This window comes from Macrotis lagotis, chromosome 3, assembly GCF_037893015.1.
Source record: "Macrotis lagotis isolate mMagLag1 chromosome 3, bilby.v1.9.chrom.fasta, whole genome shotgun sequence".
NCBI lineage: Eukaryota > Metazoa > Chordata > Mammalia > Peramelemorphia > Peramelidae > Macrotis > Macrotis lagotis.
In genome coordinates, this window is record NC_133660.1 from 291,771,277 (window position 1) to 291,787,749 (window position 16,473).

Below are 16,473 nucleotides of genomic sequence, written 5' to 3' on the forward strand. Positions count from 1 at the left end.
TTGTGCTATATATGAATATATTTAGTATGAATATTGCCTTTTGTAACCAACATCCAGTTTCCAGTAAGCACATTTTTTTAATTGTGCAAAGTAACACATCTATACTATAGTATATTACTTCTGTCCTGATACAATGAGATTACCAAGTCCCTTGTACCACTGACCAAAGACATTGATCCAGAATTTTTGCAGCTTTTCCACAAATACTTCACCACTTTCTTAACTCTCAAAACAGCATGTTGAAATGTATCTGCATTGTTTTCTCTCTTTTTTGTATGCAAACATAGGTCAATGGTACAAGAGGCTTGGTAATCTCACTGCATCAGGTGAGAAGTAATATCCTATAATTTAGCTTCATTACTACCCAATTCAGACCTGGTCTATGTCCTTTAGCTAATTATCCAACTCTACTTGGTTCTGGGACACTTGGAGAACTGCTCTTCTCCAAGCACTTTTGATAGAAGCCTTTTGGTAGAAAAGACTTATGATTTAGTTTGAATTGCCTCCTTAATAGTTCAGCGCCCCCATGAAGTTGATACTCTCTTACTTCAACACCAAATTTAAGCCTTCTCAGATCACAAACTTACCACTTATGACTTGACCTTACTTCATGAAGAAATTATCACCCTGAAGTCCTGGGCAGTTCTCAATTCTGCTACATTGCTCCCTGATTTTCTAGTTCCTGGGCAACCCTTAGATGGTTATGCCTCAAGAGCAAACATGACTGAAAACCCTCGGGATGACCTTTTAGACTCCTCTTTCTAAAGTCCTGAATTTGTTTTGTATGCTGATAGATCTTTTCTTATATGTGGCTCATTATACCAGCACTGGTCTTTGAAAGTTTGTGGAGAACCAAGCAATTACCATAGAACTAGAAAAAAGAGCACTAGGCTTATTAAAAAAGAAAAGTAGGGGTGGCTAGGTGGCGTAGTGGATAAAGCACCGGTCGGCCCTGGAGTCAGGAGTACCTGGGTTCAAATCCGGTCTCAGACACTTAATAATTACCTAGCTGTGTGGCCTTGGGCAAGCCACTTAACACCATTTGCCTTGCAAAAACCTAAAAAAAAAAAGTAAAGAATGGAATCTACATCAAATATACCAAAAAATTTGACTTCAATTGGTTAGGAAAATTCTAACCTAACACATTAAAAGGATGATGAGTGAACATCTAGAAAGGGGAATGGTTATCACAGAGCCATCATAACTTCATTGAGAATGTCATAAGTGATAATACTAGATCTGTGAATTACTTTGTTTTGCAAGATTTTTGGCACAATCTCTCTTTTCTTAGAGGAAAAACATCTAAACAATATAATTAGATGGATTTGGAACTTTTCCAATAATCAAACCTAAAGGACAGCTGCCAACTGCTCAACGTTACAGAATGTTAGAGATAGAAAGGATTTTGTAGAACTTCATGTTCAAAACTATAAATTGCCAGAGAAGGAAATGTTGTTTTTTTTTTTTCCCGGAAGGCTTACACTGCAGAATGAGCTGCTACAGGATGCAAATATGTGTTGTCTTATTCTGAGTCCAGGTCAAATAAGAAAGAAATATTATTAGTCTTTGAACCATGATCATTTAGCTTTACTTTTTTTAAAAGTAGTGACATGGATAAAGGACTATTTGACATAATTAATCAGCTTCACTAATACAAAATGATCTATGCTAGTGAGTACCAAACTCAGGGAAAAAAAAATGGTAACCACTAAAGCATACATCAGAATCCTTGTGGACTTCATATTGACACTTTTAAAATGTAAGACCCTTATGTGTGTTGTGGCAGCATGAAACTTGGACATGTATGGATTCTCTGGTCTAGATAATACTTGTGAAGGGACTAGTGCTATTAAGTAGGCTGTAACCTTAATTAGGGTCAAAGTTGATAGAACAGGCAAGAAAGGAATAATATTCTGAACTAGAGAGGTAAAATCATGGTCTCTTCTGGTCATACTGTTGAAGCATTTTATTTAGTTCTGGGCAGCACATCTTAAGTAGTACATTAATTACCTATGAAGGATTCAGTGGAAAGTGAATATGATGAATGGGTGATAAGACCCTTGGGTTGAAGGAATTGTAAACATTTCTTTAGTTCTTGATAGAGAAGGTTAAAGAATTTCTGGTAGCAATCTTCAAATAATAGGAAGTATATCATGTTGAAGGATTACAAGTGTTCCTCTTGTCTCTAAAGGGCAGAGAGGAAAATTAAATTGAAGTTTCAAAGTTACAGATTTAGGCTTGACATAAGAGTTTCTTTACAAGGACAGGTTGTCCTGAGAGGTAGAATATTTCTCATTAAAACTGTCAATCAAGGGCAGCTAGGTGGCACAGTGGATAAAGCACCGGCCCTGGAGTCAGGAGTACCTGAGTTCAAATCCGGCCTCAGACACTTAATAATGACCTAGCCATGTGGCCTTGGGCAAGTCACTTAACCCCATTGCCTTGCAAAAAACCTAAAGAAAAAAAAAGAATTGTCAATCAAAAGCTGGATAATCAGTAACTGGATCTGATTTAGAGATTTTTTTTTTTTAGCTAGCCAATGAACTAGATGGTACCCAATGCTCAGATTCTGGAAATGTGGTTTAACTGGGTATTGAAGGAAACCTTAAACCAAATCAGTGATGGAGAGGGAGCCATTACAGAAAAATTGAAATACTGGATCCAATAACTTACAAATGAATAGATAAGTTGCAATATTATTAATGAATATTAGATGGAAAAATTGAAATAAACATCCCTCCAAATGCAAAGCATTAATATATTTTATTTTTCCATATGTATAAAAGCAAGTGATCAATGACTAAGTGGTGATTGTGATTTTTGTTGAAGTTAAAATCAAAGGTGCAGAAACAAGATGGCAGAGCAAAGAGGGACTTACTCAAAATCTCCCACAAATTTCTCCCAAAACTTTTAAATAATAACTAAAAAAATTCTAGAGTGACAAAATATATAAAAAGTTGGAATAAAACAATTTTGCAGCCCAAAGCAACTTGGAATATAGATAGGAAAAGGTCTGTGGCACCCAAATGAGAAAGGAGCTCAGAGTGGCTTGGCCAAGAGTGCCTTGATTTAGCTTCAGCAGTCAGTGACAACAGAGGTAGTTTCCAGATCTCTCGGTTCAGAGACTGCCAAGGATAACAAGGTCATATAGCAGGAAAAATCTGTCACATTATGATGTGAGTGGAGCATAGTCCAGGGCAGGCTTCAGCAGCACATATCCTACCCCAGATGATCAGTAACAGTCTTTGGAAGTCATTGAATCAACAGCCATGGCAACTCTCAACCCAGTGATGATAACATAGTGGGAAGGTCTCTTCCAACAAGGGTCTCTTTGCTGTCACTGAGTCAGTACTCTGTTTCGTTGTCCATGTTCTGCTCTGGTCATAGTTCCAGGTTCCAGTTCCAGGAAAAGGAGGATCAGTAACACAACAGAGCTTTTTGCCACAGCAGGGCAAAGGAACTTCCTCATGGTTCCAGGGAGAAAGCAGTGCTTGCTGTCATCCATAAATCAGAGCACAGGCCAGGAGAGTAGTAAAAATCCTTTCTTCAATCACACCACCTTGGATGAACTGAAAACTTGAAGGTCCCTCTGGTGGTATCTCTGAAAAGAGATGCAAAAAAGCCCAAAATTTTGAGACAGTTAACAGAGAGTGAGAAGCAAGTCTTAGGCTGGGGAAAATAAACAAACAAAAGAGAAAAAAAAAATCTGACCAAAGAAAGTTATTATGATGATAGAGAAGATCAAAACACACACTCAGAAGAAGATAACACTCAAAGCATCTACATTCCAGCCTCCAAGAAAAATATGAATTGCTGTCAGACCATGGAAGGGTTCAAAAATTATTTTGAAAATCAGGTAAAGGAAGTAGAGAAAATTGGGAATAGAAATGAAAGTGGTGCAGGGAAATCATGTAAAATAAATCAGTAGTTTGGTGAAGGAGGCACCAAAAAAAAGCTACTGACGAAAATAGCATCTTAAAAACCAAACTGGGTCAAATGAAAAAAGGTTCATAAATCCAATAAGGAGAAGGATGTAAAATATAGAATTGACCAAATAGAAAAGAAGGTATAAAAGTTCAATGAAGAAAATCCTTAGGACACAAAGAGTTCAGCAAAGGGAATCTTATGGCTGTGAGAAGTCAAGAAACAATAAAAACAAAACCAAAAAAATGAAAAACTAGAAGATGATATGAGATATCTTATTGGAAAGACAACTGACCTGAAAAGTAGATTACCCAAAAGCCACAATTAAAAAACAGAAACTAAACATCATCTTTCAATAAATTATCAAGGAGAATTGCCCTGATAACCAGAGTGTAAAATAGAAATTGAGAGAATCATCCTATAAGGTATACCAAAATAAAAACTCCCAGGAATATAATAACCAAATTTCAAAACTCCTAGATCAAGAAGAAAATATTGTAAGTAGTCAGAAAGAAACAATTCAATTATTGTGGGGCCAGTCAGCATTACACAGGATTTAGCAAATTCTACATTAAATAATAGTAGGACTTAAAATATGATATTCCAGAAGGCAAAGAATCTTAGATTACAACAAACTGTCAATTACCTCTCAAAACTGAGCCTACTCTTTCAGGGGGGGAAAAATGTATATTCAATGAAATAAAGAACTTTCACACTTTTCTGAAGAAAAGACCAGAGCTGAACAAAAAAACTTGATTTTCACATATGAGACTCAGGTAAAACATGAAAAGGGAAATAGAAAAGGGAAACCATAAAGGAATTAATGATGTTGAACTGTTTGCATTCCTTCATGAGAAGATGATACTGATAACTTATATGAGCTATTTCATTAGGGCTATAAGAAGGAATGTGTATACACAGGGCACAGGTAAGTGTTGAATATGAAGGGATTTTAAAAAGATGGAGCTAAGGAGTTATGAGTGAGAGAAAGGAAAGGGGGAGGTAGAATGGAATATTTATTTCACATAAAAGAGGCAAGAAAAAGTTTTTTGCAGTAGAATGGAATGGGGGCAGTGAAGAGGAGTGAGTCTTACTCTCATCAGAATTAGCTCAGAAAAGAATTATCATGCAAACTCAAATGGGTATAGATATCTATCTTAATCTAGAGGAAAGGAGGAAGGGAAAGGAATAGTGAGAAAGGGGCAGAGGGTATGATAGAGAGGATGGCAGATTGTGGGAGGGAATAGTCAGAAGCAAAGTACTTTTGGGAGAGGGAATGGGTGCATGGAGAGAGAGAGAGATTAGAATAAATGGTGATGGGAGGGAAATACAGTTAATAATAACAAATTTGGGGAAAAGATATTGCAACAAATTTTCCAGATTGAGACCTCATTTCTCAAACATACAGAACTGAGTCAGATTAAATAAAAAATTTTATTTATTATTATTTACCTAATTATTATTAACTAATTGATAAATGATCAAAGGAAATGAACAATTTTCAAATGAGTATCAATGCTTTCTATGATCATATTTTAAAAAATGTTCTAACTCACTAGAGATTGGAAAAATGCAACTTAGAATAATTCTGAGGTACTAACTTATATCCATTAAAGTGGCTAAGAGAACACAAAAGGGAAATATAAATATGGGAGGGGATGTAAAGAAAATGAGACATTAATGCATTGCTGGAGTTGTGAAATGATTCAGCCATTCAGTAGAGCAATTTGAAACTGTGTCCAAAGGGCTATAAAACCTTGTATATACTCTTTGACCTAGCAATGCCTTTACTAGGTCTATATTCCTGAAGAGATGAAAAATGGGAAGGAAATGAACCTTTATGGATAAGGATATTTATAGCAATGTTTTCTTGTGGCAAGAAATTGGAAATTGAAGGGATAGCCATCAGTTGGGGAATACCTGAAAAAGTTGTGGTATGTGATGGAATGCTATTCTGCTATAAGAAATGATGAGCAGAATGCCCCAGTAAAACCTAGAAATACCTAAGCTGATGCAGTGTGAAATGTACTGTATACAAAGAAATAATATTATAAGATGATCAGCTGTGAATGACTTAGCTTTTCTCAGCAGCGCTGTGCCTCAAGACAACTCCGAAGGACTTATATTAAAGAATGCTATCCAATCCCCCCCCCCCCAAAAAAAGAATTGATCGTGTCTGAATACAGATTGAAGGATACTTTTTTAATTAAAAAAAAACCCTGCAACATTGCAATATGATCCACTTTGATGGTTTTAGTTCTCTCAGTAATGAGATTAGCTAAATACAACCTTTGGAACTGATTCTGGCTGTGTATGATCTGACATACTTGGTAAAAATAGGAGCAATTTTGAAAATATCATTCATGATTTATACAAAAACAAAACTGCAGGTTTACATAGCAAAAGACAAACTTTCTTTTGGCATTTAATTAAAAGAGTTCATTATGTGTATCTTTATATAAAGGTAATTGCATAGCATGGAATGAAAATGCTTTTCTCCTATGATTTTTTAAAAGGCAAAGCAATGTATTTTTATTTTTGTTTTTAATTTTATTAATTTATTTTTCCAATTACATGCAAAGATAGTTTTCAACAAACATTTTTATAAGGTTTTGAGTTTCATATTTTTCTCCCTCCCTTCCTTTCTTTCCCCTTCCTCTCACAGAAGCAATCTAATACAGGTTGTAAATGTATATAATTATGTTAAATATATATTCATATTATTCTTGTGTTGAAAGAAGAATCAAATCAAAATGGAGGAAAATATGAGAAGGAAAAGCAAAACCATAATACATAAAAGAAATCTTAAAAATTGAAAATAGTAAGCTTTGGTCTGCACTCATTATTACACAGTTCTTCTCTAGATGTAGATGACATTCTCCATCAAAAATTCTTTAGAATTGTCTTCGATTATTGTACTGCTCCTAAGAGCAAATTCATCATCATAGTTGACCAGACCACATCGTTGCTGTTAGTGTATATGATGTTTTTTTCTGTTTCCACTCACTACACTAAGCATTAGTTCATTCACTTCTTTCCAAGATTTTCTGAAGTCTTGTCCCTCATGATTTCTTACAGAACAATAGCACTTCATCACATTCATGTGCTGAAATTTGTTTTTCAACTATTCTCCAATGATGAACATTTTCCTCCATTTCCTCTTCTTTGCCATTAGGAAAGAACTTCTATTCATATTTTTGAACATGTGGGTTTTTTACCCTTTCTTGTGATTTCTTGCTATACAGACCTGGTAGTGATATTGCTAAATTAAAGGGTACGCAGAGTTTTATTGCCCTTTGGGCAAAATTCCAAATTGCTCTTCAGAAAGCTTGGATTACTTCACAACTCTCACCAACAATGCATTATTCCAATTTTTCCACATCCCCTCCGACATTGATAATTTCCATTTTTTTTGTCATATTGGCCAATGTGATAGGTGTGAGGTAATAACTCAAAGTTATTTTAATTTGCATTTTTCTCTAAATGATGGTGATTTAGAGTAAATTTTCATATGACCATAGAGAGTTTTAATTTTTTTCATCTGAGCACTATTTGTTATATCCATTAACCATTTATCAGTTGGGGAATGACTTTCATTTTTATAAATTTGACTCAGTTCTCCATATATTTTAGAAATGAGTCCTTTATCAGAAATGGTGCCTATAAAAACTGTTTTACAAATTATTGTTTTCCTTTCAATCTTGTTTGCATTTGCTTTATTTGTGTAAAAACTTCATTTTAATTTAATGCAATCAAAATTATCCATTTTGCATTCCATAATGTCCTCTATCTCTTTTTTTGGTTATATACTGCTTCTCTTTTCATAGATCTCCCAGATAAACTATTCTTTGTTCTCCCAACTGTCTGAATGCTGTACTCATTTCAACCTTATCTTGCTATACAGTGTGAGGTATTGATTTATGTTTATTTTCTGCCACATCATCTTCCAAGTTTCCCTGCAGGTTTTTTTTTTAGGTTTTTGCAAGGCAGTGGGGTTAAGCGGATTGCCCGAGGCCACGCGGCTAAGTAATTAAGTGTCTGAGACCGGATTTGAACCCAGGTGCTTTATCCACTGTGCCAACTAGCTGCTCCTACCCGGCAGTTTTTATCAAAGAGTTTCTTGCCCAGAAGATGGAGTCATTGCTTTTATCAAGCAATAAATTACTGTCATCATTTACTACAGTTGCTTTTGTACCTAATCTATTCCACTGATCCACCATTCTTTTTCTTAGTATCAAACAGTTTTGATGACTGATGCTTTATAATATAATTTCAGAAATGCTATGGCTGGGCTACATTTGTTTGCATTTTTTTCATTAATTCCCTTGATATTCTTGATCTTCTTTTCCTCCATATAATTTTTTTTTACTATTTTTTGAGTTCAATAAATTAAATTTTGATTTGGTATGGCACTGAATAATTAATTTAATGTAGATAAATTATCATTTTTTATCACGAGCTCAGCCTACGCATGAACAATTTATAATTGCCTACTTTAGATCTGATATTTTTGTATGAAAAGTATTTTGTAATTGTTTTTATATAGTTTCTGAGTTTGTCTTGGTAGGTAGACTCCCAAGTACTTTATGTTGTCTACAATTACTTTAAATGGAATTTTTCTTTCTTCTTACTTTTGTGTCTTGCTGGCAATATATAGAAATGCTGATGATTTACGTGGTTTCCTTTTATATTCTGCAACTTTGGGAAAGTTGCTAAGCATTTCAAGAAGTTTTGAAGTGATTTTCTAGTATTTTCTAAGCATACCTTCATATCATCTGCAAAAAGTGAGAATTTTGTTTCTTTATTACCTATTCTAATTCCTTCAATGTAAAGGGTTAAAGTTAAGAATGTTGGCCAGGAAGTTCTCTTGAGAAAACATGAGACCCAGATGTTTGCACAAGGTCAGAATGCTCTGATAACAGCAAATATCTGAGTGTGCTCTGCACCCAGGAAGGAGTCCTGATCCTTCTTTACTTAACCATTATCTTACTCCTTTGAAGTTGATAGAAAAGAGAACATCTATTGTGAAAGAGGAAGCCTTGGGGTGGCTAGGTGAATAAACAATGGCCTTGGAGTCAGGAGTACCTGGGTTCAAATCCCACCTCAAACACTTAATAATTACCTAGCTGTGTGGCCTTGGGCAAGCCACTTAACCTCATTTGTCTTGCAAAAACCTAAAAAAAAGGGTGGGGGGAGCCTTGGAATGATCTTTGAATGAGATTGTTTTGCATACCTAAAAGAGGCTGATAGAGTAGTCTTACATGTATAAAAAAGGACTGTCTGCTTGCAAATGCAGAGATGTAGTGGCCTGTTAATAAAACTTGTTACTCTTCTCTCCTGGTTTGAACTCTCATTGAATATAAAATAAAGAGAGCAAATTGAATGATCTCTGGAGTTTTTCCTAGCCCTAGAATCCTTTATTCTGAACTGCAAAAATCTGAAATTTTTCAGCTTAGTGAATACATTTCTGTAGTTAACTAAGTCATACCTATATAAAAAATGCAGGCAATGTAGGTGAAGATGTAGCCTGGCCTTTTCCTCAATATCTTCTATCCTGGGGCAGCTAGGTGGTCTAGGAGCTAGAGCACCCACCCTGGGCTCAGGAGGACCTGAGTTCAAATCTGTGCTCAGAAACTTAATAATTACCTAGCTATGTGACCTTGGGCAAGCCACTTAAGCCCATTGCCTAGAAAAAAAAACACAAAAAATGATATAACAATATCTTCTATCTTGAGCAAAGTTTTAGCCTATATTCTCTGACTGGAATTTCAAGTGTTACCAATCTCTTACTCATTCAAGAAGAGCCCTAATACTTTAGCCATTAAATAATCAGAATGCAAACCTGGCATTCTTTCCTAAATATTGTAAAGTCTGACTTATTGTTGCTATGGAAGGGCAATGTATGGAGGTGTCAAGGATAGCAGTATTCACTTCCAAGAGAGCTTTGAGTCTCTTCTGATGCTTGTTGAGACCCTAGAGTATTTTGTCACGAGCTAAAGAAAGCGTGACTTGACCCTGCCAATTTTGAGGGATGTATTTCCAGATGAACATCTTGACAATGACAAAACTCTACCCAACTCCTTTTTGAAGTACCATTTTGAACAGAATATGCACCCTGATGAGCTCCCCTGGGGAAGATGAAAGAAATAAAAATCCTCTCCTCAAGCTGCTTTGGTGTACTAAGTGGTCATGCTGTCAAAATGTCAATTCCTTGAAAAGTTGATTAATATTCTGACATTTCAGTAATGTCTAAGACCTTTTGACCCTATTTGGACTTTTCTTGGCAAAGATACTAGGGTGTTTTTCTCTTTCCTTTTCCAGTTCATTTTGCAGATGAGAAATCTGAAGAAATAAGGGTTAAGTGACTTGAACAGGGTCATGCTGCTAATAAGTATCTGAGAGCAGATTTGAGCTCAGAAAAATGATTTTTCCTGACTCCACATCTGGTATTCTTTCCATCGCACCACCTAACCATCCCTCAATAGAACAATAGGCATAAATAATATTTACTAGAAGCAATAAAGTTTTAAGTTATGCTACAATTCTCTTTAATAGAGACTTGCTTTATGTTATATGCATAGAACTGGTTTTCAAATTGTAGGCTTGATATATAAGAGGATTAAGAGATCTTTCAGCTTAGAGCTATGACAATGCAACAAATTAAACCATTCTCTCCACCTCCTGACTCTACTTCCACACTGTCAATGTCAAGTTCAGAATGTGAGAGCTAGAAAGAGGTTTGTCAGTTAACTAGTTTAAGTCCTTTATTATATAGTTTAAGGAACTGGGACCCAGGGATGGTGAAGTAATGTGCCCAGAGTCATACATTTTATTGGAAATCAGCAAGACTCAAACCAGACCTTTCTGATTCTAAGGCTAGTCTTTTCTAGTAATCTTCATTTATTTATATCTACTGAGAGGAATTAATTGTTGACATCCAAATAATTGTTAGTTGACACTGATGGAAGATGTCTCCCATGGTCGCACCAAGAGTTAAGAATAGAATTTAGGAATTGTGTTAGTTGAGTGAGAAAAATAGGAGTTAAAGAAGCTCAGTTGACACACATTTCCATTCATGGCAACCACAATCAACAACATGAACACCTAGAGATTTTGGTATTTGGGGGAAACACATATTCAACTCAGTATGGCTACAAAATGGTATGTTAATTCTGTTGAAGAGATTGTTTAAAAACACTCACCATCTGCTTTTCAATGCCCTTGTTTCGATATTCAGGCAGAGTATAGCCCATTCTCAATTCACTAGTTTGTTCCATTATCATCCAAGAGATGGGACTCCCTTCTAGACCCAACAGACAGTATCCAGGGAAATTTTGGAGGCAGCGTTTGATGAATCTCAGGCTCCTCTCATTCTGCCCATAGTTCCAGTCATTACTCACAAGTTCAGCATGGGAAACATCCAACAGGGAAGGGTTGAAACTGTCTTTTATACTGCAAGGAAAACATTGCTTCACATCTTGTTCCCAAAGATGTCTTGTTCTTTACCCTTTTTAGATCTTTGCCACTCATATTCCCTAAACTGATAATCTTCCCTAAAAAAAAACCCTCCTCTAACATCCCCCTCACTCCCATTTTCTTCTATGGATAGCTTCTCTATCCTGTAAAGTTCATTTCAACTGATACCTCCTTCAGAAAACCTCTTTTTCTTCCCCCCACTCCAATTTGGAAATTATCTGTCCCTAACTTTTCTTAATAACTTGTTACTGAATTTGTAAATTTTATCCCTTGTTTACACATGCTGACTACCACAAGACTATCACTTTCATTAGGTGAAAGTGATCTTATCTTTATCCTTGTATCTCCTATAGTAACTAGCTTACTGCATTACACATGGCTCAGTTTTTTTCTAATTCCAATTTTTTAAAAAATATTTTACTAATATTTTTTTCCAACTACTTACAGTGGAAGATTTCAACAATCATTTTTTTTGCAAAGTTTTGAATTTCACATTTTTGTCCTTCCCTACCTTCCCTCTTCCATCCCCCGACAGAAAGCAATGTAATATTGGTCATACATGCATAACTATGTTAAACATAAATCCAAAGTAATCAAGTTGTGACAGAAGAATCAAATTAAAACAGGAAAAAAAAATTTAGTGAGAAAAACAATAATATATAGCGCTTAAAATCACATCTAATCTGTGACTCTGGCTGGATTTGAACTCAGAGCTTGCTGACTCCATGTCTAAGAGTCTGTGCATTGTATTTCAATATCCCATCTAAATCCTTAGGATGCAAAACAGAGGAATGTGAGGAAGTTGTTTATCTGAAGACTTCTAATCATCTCAACTTTCTTCTGTGCTCTTCTTCCTTTCCCACAGTTAACAACCCTCCCTCAATAGGTCAAACTAAAATAAAATAAAATAAAAATAAAGGTCTTACTGGCCAGTAAATATCAAGAATAAACTAAATGTTTGCTGACTGAAAAGTTTCAGGGAATGATCCTATCTTCAACACTTAGATCTCTTTGTCCCCAAATGGAAGACATAATCTATCCACCATTCGGCTTCCATTAGAATCATTTCTAGCTTGGCAGGACCTGCTCCTTTCCACTGTGAGCTGAATACCAGGCATCATGTCTTGGTTTCTGACTTTGAACCTCCTTGTTGCTTCTTCTTGAATCATGGACTTGGGTTGCTTGGCCTGGGAACAGCATCTCTGCAGAGTTGATGGAGTGAAGCTGGTGGAGTGAGTCCCTAAGACTGCCTTCTACTGACTCTTCCTGGGGCAACTACTCTACTTCAAGACATTATTGTCAAAGTGGCTAGGAGGGAAAGAGAAAAAGAATCTTTTTCCTTCCCTCTGTTGTACTGCAGAAGGATTTTAAAAGACAAGGTTAAAAGCTATTTTCTCACATATTTTGAGTTCTTTTTCTCTTTCTCATCAATCTCCAAGGATGACATTCTCCTCATAGAACTAGAAAACTCCTTTGTAAAGAGTTGATTGACCTTAAATATCATCCTTTACTGTGGAATGAGTCTTGCCTGATTGCCTCATTCTATACATAAGAAAATGGGATTTAAAAAAATCTTAATATGGCTGAGCTCCAATGATGTGATTTGGTAAGCTGCTTAGATACCAGTATTCAAGGAATGTGAAACCTGTATTGTTCAGAGGAGTGACTATATAATAGGCACCATCAATTAATCAATCAATCAATCAACATTTTCAAAATAAATATATGTGAGGCTTTGGACTAAGCAAAAAATAAACATCAACATTTAAGCCTTCAACCAAGCAAAAGTAATCCTTTAAAATTTGGACTGTTTTCCAAAGGAAATATATCAAAAAAAAAATCTAATTAGTCTAATATGCTTAATTAGCATCAGAAAGCAAAAAAGTATTAATTTTCACATTAATGGTCTCTTACAATACACATGGTAGACCAGGGGTGAGTCTTAAAGTATGGAGGAAGAGTCAGGTTTGTCTCATTCTTGGTGTCTCTGCCTCGGTTTCTTGGTGTCTATCTCAGTTTATCTCTCTTATTCTTTTTTTCTGATCTCTCTGTCCTGTTGATCTTTTTCTCTCTCTCTTTCTTTCCATGGCCTAGATTATATATAGGCAAGAAAAAAAAGAGATGAAACTATTTCCCTTAGGCACAGTGGCAAGAAGAAACAATGACACAGTAGTGGAAAAGTTTGTTAGTTTTGTAAAATAGGAGGGAGTAAAAAACATCTTTGTCAACTTAAATCTAAATCTGTAGATGAGCTTCTAATTGTTTTACACATCTGAACCAACTCCACGTAATCTTAGGTAGCAGAAGGAAGGCTTCTCTTTCTATTAATAGAAATCTATCTACTTAAATGACCACTTTCTAATACTTTGGTACCTACTGGACTTACCTGTTTCTGAGGTCAGGTAATAACAGTCTGATAGTCTGACCAGGAGACTACTAGCATCTCCATGTTGAAGGAGTTTCCATGATTGATGTGAAAAATGGAACCATAAACCTAAAGCAGAAGACAAAAGCAAAAGAGTCTAGAAATATAAGACAGCAACCTGAAATGAAAAGGAAGATAGGGATGAAGAAAAAGGTAGAACACTCTCAGCATGAACTGTTCTAGGAGAGTCATCCTGTTTCTCCATACTGAACCCCAGTAGTACTCTGTCAGTATCCTGAATGAGGGTATTTTTTCTATTCTCCCTTTCCTGTCTCTTTGTTTCCATTTCACCCCTTACTATCCTATCCAGATTCTTTACTAAGAAAATGTGAAGAGAGATGAATGATCTCACCTGGAGATGTCTTTGCCCTTGAGGTCCTGTTCTCCAGTTGGAGAAGACCCATCACTTCAGGAGGTGCTCAAGCTATCTCATGGCTCTATTCCTGATTGATTCTCCAGCCTTTTCTATCTCATGTTCACATAGGTACCCTTTCTCCCATCAACTATCATTCATGTATTGTCTTCACTCATAAGTATATAAACTCCATGAAAGTAGGGCTATCTTTTTTACTTCTATTTCAATTAGCAAGATATTTCCTAACTTATAGCAAGCCTTTAATAAAGTTTATTTCTCTCTCTCTCTCTCTCTCTCTCTCTCTCTCTCTCTCTCTCTCTCTGTGTGTGTGTGTGTGTGTGTGTTTCTCTCTTTTGGTCTTTTCTGTCTCTTTGTCTTTCTGTCTCTGTTTCTGTCTGACTGGCTCTGTACTTTTGATTTTCTCTCTCTCTGTGATTTGGAGTATTGGAGAAAATTAACAATTATCAATGATTCAATGAGATAGAAACTGAGAATATCCACTTTACAAATTAAGAAATGGATGTTCAGAAAAGTGTAGTGAACTGATCACAGTCCAATGCAGTTCTCCTTGGGAGACTTCCTTCCTCCTCCCCCAGCTTTGATGCTGAATCATAAAGGAATCACAGCAGAGATTTACTTCTATTGTTTCTCATGAGTCTCTTCCTCACCTTCATTGCCTCAGGTATGCTTTTAGTCAAGGATCCTTGAAGAGTCTGCAGCATCTTGGCCTCATGTAATCAAAACATAAGCCCCACTCCCTCTGTCTCACAGAATAAAACAATGGAGAATAGAAAATTTCAAGACCCCAAGGACCGAGAAGGTGAAGCAGATGACACAATCAACTTTATGAGTAACAGAAGAGGAAAACATGTTTAGAAAGCAGTAATTCTGAAAGAGACCTGGGAATTTCCAGTTGTTGGAATCTCAGTATGTCACTATTGTAACAATGACCCCATGGCTACATTAAGAGAGATGAAGTTTCACCAAAAACCAACTAGATGATTTCGATTACATTAAATTAAAAAACTTTTGCACAGATAAAACCACTGTAACCAAGATCAAAACAGATGTAGTAAATTGGGAAACAATTTTTACAACTAATGATTCTGACAAAGGACTCATTTCTAAAATATACAGAGAACTGAGTCATATTTTTAAAACAAAAAGTCATTCCCCAACTGACAAATGGTCAAAGGATATGCAAAGGCAATTTACAGATGAGATCAAAAGTAATCCATAGCCATATGAAAAATTGCTCTAAATCATTAATTATTAGAGAAATGCAAATTAAAGCTTCTCTGAGGTACCACCTCATACCTCTCAGATTGGCCAATATGACCAGAAAGGATAATGTGGAAAATCTGGGACACTATTACACTGTTGGTGGAGCTGTGAACTCATCCAACCTTTCTGGAGAGCTATTTGGAACTACACCCAAAGGGCAACAAAAAATGTGCATACCCTTTGACCCAGCAATACCACTACTAGGTCTATACCCTGAAGAGATGATGAAAAAGGGTAAAAACATTACTTGTACAAAAATATTTATAGCAGCCCTGTTTGTGGTGGGAAAGAATTGGAAATCAAGTAAATGTCCTTCAATTGGGGAATGGCTTAGCAAACTGTGGTATATGTATGTCATGGAACACTACTGTTCTATTAGAAACCAAGAGGGATGAGATTTCAGGGAAGCCTGGTGGGATTTGCATGAACTGATGCTGAGTGAGTTGAGCAGAACCAGAAAAACACTGATCACCCTAACAGCAACATGGGAGTGATGATCAACCTTGAAGGACTTGCTCATTCCATCAGTGCAACAATCGGGAACAATTTTGGGCTGTCTGCAAAGGAGAGTGCCATATGTATCCAGATAAAGAGTCATGGAGTTTGAACACAAGGACTATTCCCTTTAATTTAGAAAAAAGAACCAGATATCTTACTGTCTGATCTTGTTACCTCTTAGAATTCTTGTCTCTTCCTTAAGGATATGGTTTCTCTCTCATCACACTCAATTTGGTTCAATGTACAACATGGAAATAAAGTAAAGACTGACAGATTGCTTTCTGTGGAGGGGAGGGAAGTAAGATTGGGGGGAAATTGTAAAGCTCAAATAATATCTTTAATAAAAAATAAATAAATTTTTAAAAAAAGAGATATAAAATAAAAAAATTTAAAAAAAAAAAGAGATGAATTTTCCAGGAATGGAGTGGAAGGAGGGCAGATGATCATCCTATCATCCTTCACCCTTATCAGATCTCATCTGGAGTGCTATGTTTAAGTCTGGGATCAAGGA

At 35.9% G+C, this 16,473-nt stretch overlaps 1 pseudogene; it reads right to left on the reverse strand.

The window, feature by feature from the left end:
* Positions 1–2,407: 2,407 nt before the first annotated feature.
* On the reverse strand, positions 2,408–14,926 carry LOC141519488 (glycine N-acyltransferase-like; annotated as a pseudogene).
* Between the last annotated feature and the right edge of the window lie 1,547 nt (positions 14,927–16,473).